The 12,815-nt window shown below is 43.4% G+C and overlaps 1 protein-coding gene across 2 annotated transcripts in view; it reads left to right on the forward strand.

Annotated features, from left to right (window-relative positions):
* HYI (hydroxypyruvate isomerase (putative)) overlaps positions 1-12,815 on the forward strand; it is a 530,872-nt gene that overhangs the window by 196,751 nt on the left and 321,306 nt on the right. The gene's annotated exons all lie outside the window — the stretch shown is intronic.

Here is a 12,815-nt window from a genome sequence, read left to right on the forward strand (position 1 = left end):
GGACTGAATGTCATTTTGCTGACTTTTAAATGACCAAACACTATACCATAAGCTGTGCTAACAGTGTAAAACTTAAATCCTGAGTACGTACAGCATGTAAAATGGAACAGTGAATGAAAAACAGTTGCAACTTAAATTCATTACAGTGTGAAGGTGGAAGAAAATTGTGTCTTAAATTCCATACAGTGTGAAGAAGAGTGTCCCCACCCCCTACATTTGCATTACCTCAGTGGCATACTTCACTTCAGACTGTAACAAAATACTTCCCTACCTTGAGGTGTTGTGACTTGGAATTAGATTTAATATTAGGGAGAGTGTAGAAGTGGAACCACTAGCACACGCAGGCATGCACACACACACACACACACACACACACACACACACACACACACACACACACACACAAACACCACACAGGGGGGGGGGGTCAATAACAACCTAAGCCCCTGAAAAAAAATTAATTATATTTAGCCGTCAACAAAATGACATTTTTGAGTCAGACGTGTGTGTTCATAGTCATCAGACTAAATTAAAAAGGTAGTAAAGTTTGATATCTGCAGTCAGCAAATAAAGTAGTTGTGCATCCATGAAACTACATTTGTTGCACAAGTTTATGATATTACAGATGACAAATTTCAGAAGTTTTCTTGTTCAAAGTATTATAAATTGGTTATGCCTTGTCAGGTGCTAAATGAGAAACTGTCGACAACACAGCAAAAAAAAAGATTCCATATGCATGACGTAGCTCCCTGGACTACATGAAAAGAGACATGGAAGAGCTCTCTGATCATGTTGCCCAGGCGGGTATGAAACTGACCCTGAGTAGCATCCTGCCCTCACCAAGAATGATACCTCAGTATAAAGAAAAAAATTATCAATTTCAACAATTGGCTAAGCTTCTGGTGTCATTCAAAGGGGATCCATGACCCAGGACCACCACTCCGCCTTTCTGGAGACACTGGAAAACATGAAGATCCTACCGAACACCCTGATATTGCGTGATTTCAATTACCGTCCCATTAACTGGGAAAACTACTCAAGTAGAAACTCCCAGGCCCAGCTCTTCCTGGAATTCATCAACTCAAATTCCCAGGATCAGCTGGTAAACTCCCCTAGCAGAGGTGAACACATATTGGACCTGGTCATCACCAACATGGGCGACAGGTGTTCCACACCTGAGGTCAACCCATCACTGATTACATCAGACCATATAATAATCACTCTGAATGTCCACACCACCACCCCCAACTAAGGAAACCACAGTAAAAAACTTTTCTAAAGCAAACTTCACCTTACTTAAGACAGAGGCGGCAAGTTTCACAGCCCCCACGCTAAAGGATAACGCTGCCCAAGATGCAGAAACCTTTACAAATGCACTCTATGAGCACCTACAAGGATTCATGGATCCTGCCATCCCTAGCAAAACCAAGACTCACTCCTCTAAGAGAAGGAAACCAGTCTGGTGGACCCCTGCCATAAACAGGCTATACAATAGAAGGAGGAAACTAGTTCAGAAAAAAAAGTAAAATGAAAAAGTAGAATCCGGTCTGGCAGCAAAAGAAAACCTTTTAATTAAAATAATCCAAAGTACAATAAATAAAAAGCAATAATCCAGGTAATCGCTTTCGTTTGTCACACTGACAAACGTCTTCTGACAATAAGAAACATCACTTCCTTCTGTTAAAACCATTTGAAATTTCCTCCTTTTAATACTATTGGTCCATTTCGCAAAAAACATGATGTCAGCAAATTGACAGCAAATTCACCCCCCCCCCCACCTTAGACGCAAAAGACAGAAGCATATCTAAAAGATGTAGTCGTATAAATAAGCTGAATATACCTCAAATAATTGCATTATAAAACCATTGTAAAACCTTAAGAATATAATAAACAACACAAATACTGAGAGTACGTGTAATACCTACATAAATAATTATAAATGTAAAATAAAATAATGAAAAATTATGACCACAATATGCTAAACGCACGCATAGTTTGGCAGTGTATAAATGTATATGTTTTATGTATGAAGTACAAGTATGATGAATAATAAAAGTATAATACTAATAATAATAGAAAATATAATAGTAAATATAATATAAGTACAGGCAAACACAGGAGGACTATGACTAACCACGTTCGCTGATGACTGCAAACTGTGAGCCATAATTGACTCTATGGCTGACACAGACATCCTCCAAAAGGGCCTTACTGAGATGGACACCTGGTGTCAAAGTCATGGCCTCAAGCTAAATGCCAAAAAATGCAGTCATCCCATTTGGGAAAAAACAAAACATCCATGAATTACCACATAGGTGGCAGCCCCCTTAATACAGAAGAGGTAATAAGAGATCAGGGACCCAGGTAGATAGTAATCTCTCCTTTGACAATCATATTGCCAAAGTAGTTAGGAAATCCTTCTATGTTGCCCATCTAATTACTAAAGGGTTCGCATCTAGAAATAAAGAGGTTATAGTGCCCCTCTACTCGTCACTCATCAGACCCATCATAGAGTACAATGCCCCATTTGGGATGTACCTCACAAGACACTTTCAACAGCTGGAAAGACCACAAAAGTACCTCACCAAGAGGATTACTGGCCTCAAACATATGTCCTATGCAGCCCAACTGAAAAAACTCCGGCTGTACTCAGTGGCATGTCGCTTACTCAGAGGTGATCTCTGCCTAACTTACAAAGCCATGCCCAACTCAGAATTGATGGACATGCTCCACCTAAAGAAATCACAGTCACTGCGAGCCACGCTGTCTAGTGAGCTAAACCTCGCCACATCAATAAATAGAACATGCTGGAGAGATAGATTCCTGTCGCAGAGACTCCCCATGCTTTGGAACAAAATTCCTAACTACATTAGGCAGAACCCCTCACTAACACTCTTCAAGAGAAATCTTGACAAGTGGATGGGTAACAGAAAATACACCCCTGGGATCACTTCATTGGCTCTGTTTGACAGAGGCTTAGTTAATTAATCAATGGGGCGGCGAAAGCTGGCACACTCTGGCTAGGCTTATAAATGCCTTCGGGCAGATAGCCTAGTACCTACCTATGAACCTATGAGCCACATATTTATGAAATTTTTTCTCCTTGCATTGAATTGTGTTTATAAGTTGAAGTCTGCATTGCTATTATATTTTGCAGTGTTACAAATTCCCAGGTGTTACATTATACATAAATTTTGACGTGAATATTCTGATTTAAAAGTCAATGCCATCCCTTAATTACTGCTTGAAAAGCTTGTATCAACTCTGCATATATTATCAAGTGCAATAATCCAAACAGTAAACAGAGGTGATATACTCAACATGTTTAGTGTAAGTGCAGTGGCAGTGGATTAATGCCTTTCATTTACTGCACATCATCATCAACAACCCCCTTTTTCCCATTTTTCTACATGGGGTCGGGGTATTGTGTTAACTGTCGCCAACTCTCTTAATTCAGTGCTACACTCCTGCCTTCTTCAATGCTCATGCTTGACTGTCACAGATCTTCTTTCACACATTCCATCCACCTCTTTGCTGGATGTCCTCGCTTCCTTTTACCTTCTTCCTGTCTGTCCCAAATCTTCCTTACCAAATTGTCTTCTGTTTTTCTACACGTCCTCAAACCACCATAATCTGTTCTCTTTGATCTTTCCTGCAATTGGAGCTACTTTGGTGTCTGCTCTTATGTCCTCATTTCTTCATCTGCCCAACAGTATGCATCCTACAACCCTTCTCAGGCACTTCATTTCCATCGCCTCTAGCTTCTTCAACTGTTCTGCCTTTACTGCCCAGGTTTCTGTATCATACAGTAGTACTGGTCATACCACTGACTTGTACACCTTAATTTTCAGCTTCTTTGGCATTCTTCTGTCATAGACTACACTTGATACTCTATGCCAGCTGGCTGCAGCCCCTCTGATTCTAGCTTTGACCTCTACATTCAGGCTACCCTTCCCAACAACTACCCTTCCCAGATACTTGAAGCTGTTTACCTGTTCCACTATCTTCCCTTCTATCTCTATTCTTAGCTTCTTCTGATTTCCCCAATTAGCTGCCATTACCACCATCTTACCTGTGCTTAGTTTCATCCCGTGTGCCTTCAGATTTGCATTCCATTCTCCTATCTTTTGCTGAAGTTCTTGCTCAGAGTCTGCCTGTACTGCCACATCATCTGCATACAGCAGCTTTGTTGATCAGTCCACTCCAACCTATTTGCTAATGTAGTCCATCTCCAGTATGAACAGCAATGGGCTCAGAGCTGAACCCTGATGTACTCCCACTGGGAACCCATCTGTGAGGCCGAACACTGTTCTTACTTGAGTCATTGGTTCCTTGTACATAGCCTGCACTAATTCTACCAATGTTTCTGGGACTTCAAACCACTGCAGTACTGCCCAGATCAGCTTTCTTGGGACCTTGTCATATGCTTTCTGCAAATCTAGAAATGCCAGTTGGACTCTCTCCTCCTCTCTCTCTTCTTCTCAAGTATCTGTCTCAATGCAAACATCGGGTCAATTGTGCTACATCCTGATCTGAATCCAAACTGCTCATCTCCCATCTTACATTTTACTACTCTGCATATCCGTTTATCAGTCATCTTCTCCAGAACTTTCATGCAATGTGGTAGGAGTTTGATGCCTCTGTACTGCCTACAGTTGTGGATGTCCCCTTTGTTCTTGTACACTGGCATGAGTATGCTTATTCTCCAGTCATCTGGGATACGCCTTTCTGTCAACACTTTTTAGTACCCTCGGGAGCCATTTCTCCCCTGTCTCACCCAGCATCTTTATCATGTCTGCTGTAACATCACCTGAGCCTGCTGCTTTCCCTGACTTCATTTTCCTTAGTGCTATTCTTACTTCTTCTAGGGTGGGCTCCTCGTCTTCTCTCATCATAGACTGTTTCTGGGGCAGTACAGCTTCTGTGGGGTTTTCTTCATTCAGAAGCTGCTGGAAATGCTCCTTCCATCTGCCTTTGATGTCCTCTGGACTGGTGAGCAGGTTGTTGCTGGGATCCCTTATGAAGGGTGTCTGGCTATCTTCTTTATCTTTCTTTGTCTTACAACCTGATATAGTTACTTTGTGCCCATTACTGAGTCACTCTCCAGATGTTGGTACAGTGTCTCCAATGCCCTATTCTTTGCTATTGCAACTTCTTTCTTAGCTTCTTTGTTAGCCAACCAGTAGTCTTTCGTAGCCTGGTCAGTCTTTTCTGTCTCCCACTTCTTTCTGCAGTCCTCCTTGATTTTGATGATTTCCTGGACTTCTGCATTCCACCACCAGCTTTCCCTATGTACCTTATTTCCATACCTGGCTCGGCCACATATCTTTTCTGTGGTCCTAACACATGCTATTTTTAGATGCTGCTATTCTTCTTCAACTACACATATTTCCTCCTCTTCTTGGGGTGCTAGAGCTCTGAGTAATTCCTTGAAATGTTGTACTTTCTCTCCAGTCAACTTCCAGGTCTTCAGCCTGGTCTCTGTTGACCATAGAGCCTTCTCTGACCACTGCTTGCAGCTGATTGTGGCAACTAGTGGTTTATGCTGTGGGCCGACTTTGCAGTCAAAGATTCTACCCCGGTGCCTTTTCCTTACTAGGATGAAGTCTACCTTAGTTGCATGTTGACCACTCTTGTATGTGATCTTGTGACTGTCTCTTTCCGAACCATGTTTTGGCTACTATCAAGCCATTTGCCAGACAGATGTCTAGAATGGCTTCTCCTTCTTTATTCCTTTTGCCCCACCCATGTGGGCCGAGACCGTCCTCGTATCCTGTTCTGTATGTCCCGATATGTGCATTCAAGTCACCTATTATCAACACCAATTCATGTTGTCCTGCTTTATGTAGTAGGTTCTGCAACTGCTGTCTGAATGCACTCTTTTCTCACTATCACAACCCTGCTGTGGGGCATAGACTGAGATTATGAATACTGCCCTGTCATTACAGTGGAATCTGACTGCCATGAGTCTGTCATTAATTCTGAAGATATCCATTACTGCCTTCTGAAGCCGCTCTCTCATCACAATTCCTACACCATTTCTAGCCTGCCCTCCACCTGAGTAGTAGACTTAGGATCCCAAGCCAAGTGGCTTTGCTGCACTGCCCTTCCATCTCGTCTCTTGTATACATAGGATGTCCAACCTTCTCCATATCATCATGTAATCTACTTCCAAGCTGCATCCAATCAGTGAACCTACATTAAGCGTAGCAATTCTCAGTTCATGTTTGGCAGGTTGGTTAGTTTTACGTCCAGCTTTTGCTGAACAGAGCTATCCCAGGTAACCCAGGCTGGGTAACTAGACACCTGCCAGCCAGTAGCTTATTGACCCAGGGCTGCTGGGCTTTATGGCGAGCACACACTGGCCAATAGGGGCACGTATACCCCCCCCCACTGTTAGCAGGAGTCCCTGGCATGGGTCAGAGTAGGCCAGGTCCTCAACCCACTTATCACCGGTAACTACCCATGCCCCATTTTTGGCAACATTAGCCAACATGACCGAATCACCTAGAGCCATATGTTACACCAAGTGGCTATCCCTACCACCGCGCTCAGTCTGTGATCCATGTTCTCCTATCTTGAGGATACTGCGCACCACAGTAGATGCCCAAAGCGGTTAGTCTGTACAACCCTTCCCCCTATAGGGCACCATGTAGAGTCTGTGCTGCTGCCCACAGCTCCATTCATTGGTGAGTTTGAGATGGAAACACTCAGCATGTTTTTCATACATGGGAGAAACCCCACTGAGACACAGGGGGAACATGTAAACTCCAAACAGGCATTGGTTGAAGGTCAGGCTCGAACGTTGTACCTTGTGCATGGGAGGCGAAGACCTTAACCACTATGCTATCTGGTCTTAAAGTACACAATATCTAGTTGAGTTTATCATAGAAACATTAATAGAAATGTGTAACCTGTATTCTTCAGAGCTTTTAATCTTTGATTTATTCCTTTTTTGCACCATGCTGTTCAGGCTTTAGCATGCAGTGTAGTGCTGGTTGGCATTTGATCCCCCTGGGTAATCAAATAATCACTAATCTCTTCTATACCCTGTTGTTGTGGTGTAATGGAAAAAAGATCTTTAACATCCACCATAAGGAAAAGAAAATCTTCCTAATATTGTACACTACTTAGTTTTTGAAATTCACTTATGAAGTCAATGCTGACAATATTGACTATTTGGACGTAAATTTAAGAAAGAATGGGATCTCTTTTAAAGTTTTTTTGTCTAGTCCTTCTAGCATGTCGAGGGATCAGTTGCTAGTGTCCTCTCCTGCTCAGCTGGTGAACCTGGGAATATTGAGGCAATGTTACAATTGCCTCATGTACACAGACAACCCTCTCCTCCTCCCACAAAACACAAATACATGCGAGAGATGCAACTATACGGCCAAACTGGAGGCTGAGCTCTCTCAACATAGGACTGGCAAGACCAGTCAGGAGGAGAAGGTTACCACACACACTATAGACACAGTCTCACATAGTACCATCACAACCTCAAATCATACACATAAACACACAAAGACATACTCGCCGGCTCTGATCAAAAATCTACCAAAACAGCAGAGGCCACCAAAGCAGACACCCAAACAACCACCACCTCAGAACACAACACCTGCAACACATAGACCTCACAGTCAGAGTGTCAAACAGTCACAGCCCTTAAGGCCAAACACAATGCCAGACACACTAGTCATTGGTGACTCCATAGTCAGACACACTGACGTCCGCTCACCAGACTGAGTAAGGAGAAGGTCACAGTAAGCTGCCTGTCGGGCGCTAGAATCCGCCACATAACGCAAGCACTCAGGTCTCTCAACAGCAGGTACAAATACGACTCAGTCATTGTCCACGCTGGTGTAAACGACCTGAGACGTACCTCCTTGGACTACATGAAAAGAGACATTGAGGAGCTCTCTGATTATGTAGCCCAGGCAGGTATGACCCTGACCTTGAGCAGTATCCTACCTTCACCAAGAATGATGCCACAATACAGAGATAAGATGATCAGCTTTAACAATTGGCTTAAACTCTGGTGTCATTCAAAGGGGATCCAATGTCTGTCTGCCTGGGATGACATGCTGGACAAGCCATGCTGCTTCAAGGGACGGCTTGCACCTGTCACCCTGGGATTCCGGATATTGGCAAAGGCTCTTGCCACCCCATAGTGCCTTTTTAGGCAAGGCTCAAATTCTAAACCTACCACCCTAGAACACAAAAAGGAAAAAACTAAGGGTAATGCTGCTCAATGCCAGAAGTCTAAATCTCAAAATGCACGCACTCGAGGCCCTTCTCAGTATGGAGAACATCGATGTCTGTGCTGTGACAGAAACCTGGTTCAAGGCTCCTGAGAGCACCCCAGCACTATCAGGTTTTACCTCTTATCATGCGTTCGGCCCCAAAATCCGGACAATACCAAGAAAGGAGGGGGGGGTATCCATATTCATCAAGGACACCCACACCTCAAGACTGGTGGCAACGCACGATGCATCGGAGACCATCCAGGTGCAATTAACCATAGGCAAGACTGCTCTGCAAATTGTAGCATGTTACAGGCCACCCTCACAAACTCAGGAACCTCACATGGCCTTCCTGAAAACACTAGAGGGATAAATGTATCACCAAACACCATCATACTAGGTGACTTCAATTACCCTAATATAGACTGGGAACACTACTCAAGCCCAAACACCCTAGCCCAAAAGTTCCTGGAATTCATAAACTCAAATGCCATGGAACAACTAGTCACCATCCCCACAAGAGGAGAAAACATACTTGATCTCATCATCACTAACATGGGAGCACAATGTTCAACGCCCGAAGTATACCCCTCACTGGTGAGATCAGATCACAAACTAATCTCGCTGGAGGTCCTCATCCCACCCCACCTGAAATAAAAAGACCACAGTAAAGAACTTCTCGAAAGCCGACTTCACACTTCTAAAGACTAGTGTGGTCTCCTTTAAGGCCCCGAGCGTGGAAAACAGTACTCAAGCCGCTGAATCACTTACAAATGCCTTCTACCAGCACCTGCAGGACTGCATGGATAAGGCAATCCCAAGCAAAACAAAGACTCTTTGTACCAAAGGCAAGCATCCAGTCTGGTGGACCCCAGCCATAAACAAACTCTACAACAAAAGGAGGAAGCTACTACAAGATAGAGCAAAATCCTTAAAAGGTAAGACACCCTTGATCACTATAAGTAAAAAACTAAGAGCTCTCATAAAATCATCCAAAGCAAATTTTGAGAGAAAAATAGCTAAAGACTCAAAAGACAATCATAAGGCCTTCTTTAGCTATGTTAGAAACCTGGGAGGAAACTCCCAGATATGCTCAGAACTAGTTCAAAATGATGTGAAGATTACTGATCCTACAGACATTGCCAACATACTGGCTGACAGGTTCAGTGCAAACTTCTCCCTCCCAAAAGGAGAGATATCTATACCAAGCGATTGCAGCCCCCAAACATCTCCAACGCCCAAGTGAGAACTGCTCTCTCCAAAGCAAAAACACAGCATCCATGGGACCTGATGGTGTCCCCGGCTGTGTGCTCCACGAACTCAACGAGGAATTAAACCCACAGCTAGGACAGCTGTTTAATCATAGTCTTACCTCTGGATACGCACTCCAGGAGTGGCGCACTGCAACTGTGGTCCCACTTCACAAAGGCGGTGCCTCCACCGACCCTGGAAATTACCGCCCATTAGCTTGACAAGCCTTATCTGCAAAGCCATGGAGAGGATCATAATGGACCTCATAAATAAAGACATAGGGAATTTGCAGACTTTGGATCCATCCCAGTTTGGCTTTGTCAAAGGCAGATCATGCCTTCTAAACTTGGTTGACTTTTTGAAACAGTCACCAAAGCCATTGATGAGGAAAGGCAGTCCATACAGCCTACCTTGATCTGGCGAAGGCCTTGATACAATACCCCACTCGGGTATCATTGAAAAACTCATCAGCTTAAATGTTAACCCATACATCACAAGATGGGTTGCAAACTGGCTGAGTGACAGAACCCACAGGGTCAGAGTTGCTGGCGCCATGTCAGACTCAAAGCCTGTCACAAGTGGTGTACCACAGGGCTCAGTCCTGGGCCCACTCTTGTTTGGCATCTACTTTTCCAAGTACAAGCAAACACAGGAGGGTTATGGCTGACAAAGTTTGCAGATGACTGCAAACTGGGCCATAGTAAAAACACATCTGACACAGATATACTTTAGAAAGGTCTCACAGAAATGGATAACTGGTGCCAGAGCCATGGCCTAAAGTTAAATGCCAAAAATGCATAGTCATACCCTTCGGGAAAAACAAGGTTACCCCTAGCTACCAAATAGGTGGCAATCCACTGAGCACAGAAGAAGTTATCAGGGACCTGGGGACCCAGGTTGATAGTAGTCTGTCATTCGACACCCATGTAGCTAAAGTAGTTAGGAAGACCTTCTACATTGCCCACCTTATCATGAAGGGATTCTCATCTAGATCAAGGGAGGTCATAGTCTCCCTATACTCATCACTCATCAGACCAATGATTGAGTACAATGCCCCATTCGAATGTATCTGACCCGACACTTGCAGCAGCTGGAGAGGCCACAAAGTTCCTCACCAAAAGGATAAAGGGTCTCAAACATCTATCCTATGCTGCCCGACTGAAAGAACTCCAGCTCTATTCAGTCGCACCGCTTGCTCAGAGGTGACCTTTGCCTAACATACAAGGCCATGTCAAACCCAGATTTGATGAATATGCTTCACCTCAAAAATCTAGATCCATCAGAGCCACAAGGGCGGAGACTTAAACCTCAACATGGCTATTAATAGGACGTGCTGGAGGGATAGATTCATCACCCAAAGACTCCCTATGCTGTGGAATAAAATCCCGGTATATGTGAGGCAGAGCACCTCGCTGGCCTTGTTCAAGAGAAATCTTGACCAATGGATGGGAGATCGCAGATATACCCCAGGGATTACCTCAGTGTCACTGCTCGACAGAGGCACAGCAAAATAATGGGTATAGTTCCCCATACTAAAGGGGTGGCGTAAGCCACAAAACTATGGGCTAGGCTTGTAAATGCCCTCGGGCAGATAGCCTAGTATGAACCTATGAACCTATGAACCTAAATAGGAGGTTAATATCTAGAATACACAGAAAAGCTACATATTCAAATTCTTTTTTGCATTATCAAAGTGCACACCCGACATAAAAAAAATAAATAAAAAATCAGTAGTGAAAGGTCAATTTGACCATGCTAAAATATATGAAAGAGGCATGCTATCAGTACTGGGAGTTCTTTCCAAAGTAAAAGGGTGTGATACCCCTGAAGTAGATCTTGACTTCTCAGATTCTGAGGCTTATGAACTTGTGTATAGGCAGATTTCCATCAGCTCATGACCTTGAGTCTGACGCATCTGCTTCTCCAGCAAGACTTCTCCTTTGGAGATGCTCCTCACAAAATGAGCATTTTCATGGTGCCTAGACTTCTAGCTGTCCCTCTAGTGCTGGTCCTCAAGGATGTTTTTGAAAATGCATCTTTGGAGACTCACTCCTTCCTTCCTCCTCCTTAGAAACCGGATCATTTCTACAGTCTTAAGGATTCCCACAAGTACCTTAACAGAAATCCTTTAGCTAATCCAAATGTGATGTCTCTGGATCCCAGAAAGGGAGCAGTTTTGGCTGCAGCCAGGAATCCCATCCCAAATTTGAAAGAGTAGAGCTCTGGATAGATTTGAGAAAAGGTTGTACACTGCTGCTACCCTAGCATTTAGTTCTTTGAATTTACAGCCCCACATACTCTTATCAGTATATTTTGTTAGAGCAGATGAGGATCAAGGTGTAAGGGACTAAAGATAAAGACCTAAACAAGAACTGTTGGACCTTTATGACCTTTTCTGTCAAGCGGCCAAGCATCCCAAAAGGTGTAGTTATGATGCTGTTGGCAGTAGACATTGTGTTAGTTATCAGAAGACATGCCCAATTGAGGACCTCCCCCGTCCAGACAATGGCAAGTATTCCCCCCTCCCTGTATGCAAAGATTTCCTCTTCAGACCTGCTACATACTGATGAAATGTACAAAAAACTAGAGAAGGGTAGAAACGCCCACCTATTGGGCGGATTTTTCAAACAATAGTGCTTAAGTACAGTAGGAACTTCCTTTCCAAAGCCAGGGCCTCTAGTCCCAGACAGGAATTCATCCACTTCTGTAAAAAGGAAGAAAGTCAACAAACCACCAAAACTCAAAAAAAAAAAAAAAAAAAAAGCATAACACTGGCGCAACACTCTGTAATTCATCGCTCTCAACCAGTAACATCTGCCAGTCTTCTTCAGAATGAGTAAAACCATTAGAAACCATCCTTATAAAACTAAAATTCATCACATTTGATATTAATGTGTTCATTTAATCCAGTTTTTTTGTGTGCCCACAACCTGAGCTGCCACAGCGAATAGTTTCTAGAAACTTTTATAATCTCCTCCTCTAATGTCAAATGGTAGATTAGCCAAACTAAAAAATGTAAACATTTTAAAAACATTGCATATTTGGGAATGTTTAAACTGGTCATTTATAATTCTTGCCACATTTAATAGGATATAAATGTTCTTTCTTTCTTTTCCAATTTTCTCTTGGACCATCCATCCATCCACAACCCCTTTTTCCTATGTTTACACATGGGGTCAGGGTATCATTTCTTCAGTGACCATCATCTAGAGCCAAGGTTTATACTGCCTGGTCGCTAGCCCTGTCCCAGTATTTCTTCCACACCACGCACTTAAACGTACACTCACACTTGCACTTATGGGCAATTTAGAGAGTCCAGTCCAC

Source organism: Protopterus annectens, chromosome 10.part0 (assembly GCF_019279795.1).
Source record: "Protopterus annectens isolate FY-2018-M chromosome 10.part0, PAN1.0, whole genome shotgun sequence".
Lineage (NCBI taxonomy): Eukaryota > Metazoa > Chordata > Ceratodontiformes > Protopteridae > Protopterus > Protopterus annectens.